The sequence below is a fragment of the Lolium rigidum genome, chromosome 1 (genome assembly GCF_022539505.1).
Source record: "Lolium rigidum isolate FL_2022 chromosome 1, APGP_CSIRO_Lrig_0.1, whole genome shotgun sequence".
NCBI lineage: Eukaryota > Viridiplantae > Streptophyta > Magnoliopsida > Poales > Poaceae > Lolium > Lolium rigidum.
Genome location: NC_061508.1, coordinates 189,726,126 through 189,730,015, shown reverse-complemented (window position 1 = coordinate 189,730,015; position 3,890 = coordinate 189,726,126).

Sequence of the window (3,890 nt, the reverse complement as noted above, 5' to 3'; positions counted from 1 at the left end):
TAAAAAGGAAAACAACTTTTCCTAAGTCACACATGTGTTTTATTTGGTGAGTTGCTTGTCCGGCATCTAGAGGTGTTGTTCTTTGAGGTAACTCAAGACAAAACTCAACAAGCAAATCAAGACAATTCATCTATCAACGAGATCAAGGCAATTCATCATAGCAAACGAGATCAAGGCAATTCACCTTAATTAGTCTATAGAAAAAGTTTTTGTTCCCCCTGTTTTTTTGAAATAAGGACAACTGATCAAGGTTGAAAAAGTTGGGGTGTTACAGATCTTCCACCCTTAAAATAATCTCGTCCCGAGATTACTGAGTGTATGTAGCGGTCCAGGAAAATACCCCTATTAGATTTTGGTTGTTCTCTTTCTTTCGTGCATCATCATGGCATATGCATCATATCATCCACAAGATTTTATCAAATAAACATTATTTTTAAATAAAAACTATTTATGTTTTTCCTCTCATATGGTTTTATTAAACCCTCTCTTGCTTTTTATTTTAATAAAACCCTAACAGCTAACCCTGGGCCTTCTCTCAATCCCTGGCCCAGTTTTCTCTCTCCCTTCTTCCACCGGCGGCCCAACCTGGCTCCCCACCTCCTTTTCGCTGGCAGCCCACCTCTCTAGCCCAACCTCCCTCTTGGCTCGTACCCCTTCGAACCCTTCTCTCTCTTTCCCTGTCGTCATCTTCCACGCTCGTGGCGTGACTGTGGTCCTCGGCTCCAACCACCGCAGATGCTCCTCTATTTTTTCCCTCCTTTAATCCCCACCGAGGAATCCCTCTATGAGAAACCCTAGCGCCCTCCTCTTCCTCCCAATCGCGCCGCCACAACTCTCTTCTTCATCCCCACGTTTTTCTGTGTTCTCTGTGAGGAACGAAGCAAGAGCACCACCACCTCCCCGCCATGGCGCCGCCGCTACCGGCTACCCCTCGACAAGCCGAAGCCACCCGTAGATGCGGCTCGTTCTCCTCTTCACTCTGGTACAAGGAATCGAGCCGAGAGGGCTTCAATCGACGGTGAATTCGCCGTTTCCGTCTTCAAACCTGGCAGGAAAAACTCCGATTCAGGCCGCTGCGGCCATCCTCTGGCGCCACTGACCTCTCCATGAGCTTCACGGTAACGTACTCGCTCTTCCGAGCCTGTTCTCCTTCCCAATCCCGCTCTTCGTCGAGTTGACGATGTTGGCCATCGTTTTGCCCGCAGGTCCTCGCCGGCGCCGTCCCTCTGACGACCCCCTGGACTTCGCATCACCACCATCGGTCTCCCCACGTTCAGATGTATGCCCGACGTTATCTCCCGCGTCCCGATTCGCTCCGACCTGCTGGATCCATGCCCGACCTGAGCTCCATTCCGCCATTGTTTTCTGCCCGAGCTCTGCGTTTGGATGTGTTTTCTTGCAGCGTGACTCTCTCTAATCACAAAGCAATCAGCAGCCTAGTGGTAATCCCCTTGGTTACCTAGCCATCAGATCCTGGGATCAATTCGCAAGTACAGCGAATTAAGCCAACCTTTTTGTTGTCTAAACCAGATCCGGCTCCTACTGGGCCTCAGCCCACTTGCGCACCAGCTCCTTCGTCGCCCAGCGTGCGGCAGGCCACCATCCGCCGCTCAGGTCCGGCCCGTACCAGCCCATGCCTCTGTTTATTCTATCCCTTTTTGCAAATCTTGCATAAATCATATCTTTTAAACCGTAAATCAAAACACAACATTTTATATATGAAAGTTGCTCAGAAAAATGTGAAGAACATGAATATGCCATCCTTATGCCTGTTTGCATTTCGCATCATGTCATTTTGTGGTAGTTTTGCATAACCACCTAACATATATGCGGAGTATCTCGGAACACCGACTAGGTTTCCCTGCTCCGTTTAATATTGAAGTAGCTCACCCATGCCATGTCTTGCCATGCTAAGCAACAATGAAATTTGCCGGTAGAAAAATAACTCGAACCTAATAATTGTTTGTCCGGGTTTCCGATCCCGTTTAATTGGATAAGTTGCATCGCATCATCTTTGCCATGCCATGCATATCATATCATGATCATGCCGATTCTTTATCCGTAGTAGTAAGACTTGCACCGTTATTTGTCCAGCATTTGCTTCTTCCCGGATAGGATCGCGAAGTGGTGTTGTGAGATACGACAAGTTCCCCGGATGTCCCTCGGCAAGCTTTAACAGGCAAGCATTTCCCCTATACTTCTGCCCCTGCAGAAGTCGCTCACCTATTTTATTTTGCCTTCTCCCTTATGCTATCCTTAAGTTGCGTTCTTGTCACGTGTCCCTTCCACTTGTTACCTCAAGCAGCCCATATTGCCACCACCAACCACCAACCTCCTACAGCTGTTGTTTGGTTAGCGGGTCTGCCTTGCGAGTCGTAGTGCATGCTAGTGCTGTTTATATCTCGTTACCATTACAGCTATCTTATCGGGTTATCTGTTGGGGATCTTGACACATGGTTTATGGATATATCTGTTGAGAGTATCATGGTTACTTAATAGTTGTTAGCGGAGGCATCGGTGGGTCAGTTGCTCGTTTTATGATGGCTCACTTGTGTTTCTTTAAACCTAGGACCCCGAGTTCTTGTTATCTGTTCCGAGACTGAGCGCTCTAACCACACGTGGGTATGCTTATGGGTCTCCCCTTGACCACTGCCGGAATCTACAGCTTTGTCCAGTGGCCACAACTAGTTTGCAATGTTTTACCATTTGTTGTTTGCGTGCATGCCAGCCTGCTACTTATTTACTTCGGGAAGCCCTAGGGTGCCTTGTATCCCATGTTTCTGGTATGCACGTATAGGATGCGGAGCCGCTGCGAAGTGGTTTATCGCCCCAGTGTGTGTTTAAACCACCTAGTACGCTGGCGCAACAGCTAGGTCCGCTTCGGAGATACGGCCGGACTTCGATACGGGTTTAACTTGGTTAGGTGGCTTCCTGGACATTGTTGTCGTGAAGGAGAGTGCGAGCCGTGATATCCACCTGTCGTAAGTGGGTCGAGCGGTGCGTGTGGGTACATTTGGGCAACCCCTGCAGGGTGTACATCTTATCGATAAGCCGTGTCCGCGGTTATGGACGACTTGGAGCTGTATGACTCGACCATAGACAACTTACACCTGTTGTTTATTAATAATAACTTGCATAGTAAGTTAGCACAACTTCACTAATAAATGGTTAAAACTTGACAACCGTGTGAGTGCCCTTGTAAGTACTTCCTTGCGAGGGGGGAACACCTCGGCTGTGTTATGATTGCAGAGTATAGAACTGTTAGTTTATGCGCTCTCTCACCTTCTCTGATTAGACGAATGTAGTAGAGTGTCTCTATAGGTTTTTAGTGCTTGCGCGCTGCCGCTTAACCCCACCATATTGCCTATGACGTTCCTCTTGCGTCCTCTAAGTCCCCTGCGTGCCTCAAGTACAAAGGACGACTGGTTGACGAATGCTTATACGTCTTGAAGTCTTGTTAAGTACGAACCCGTACTTATTGCTGCTTCTACGGGACATAACCGGGCAGGTATGAAGATATGTTCGTTGAAGACGACGCTAGCAAGGTTACCCTTCCGGCTTGGCACAGGCGGGGTTATGGACGCCACTGGTTATCTTCAGGACTCTTAGTCCAAATTTGTATCTTGTCCGTACTCGGATGTATTTGATCTTCTGTATGATTCGGATCTTGTATATTTGTATCTTGACTCGTTGGAGTTGTTGTAATATATGTTCCTTGTGGGCTCTATTGTAATCCTGTTGTAATGTTACCGCTCGTGATTGATTCCACCCGCATCGCGTGCATGCTTCGGCGTGTACGAGGCGCTTGGTGGTGCGTCTCCTAAAATCGATATCGTGCGGATTTCGGCGGATTCGCTGGGATCCTCATGGTACCGGTTTTGGGGCGTCAC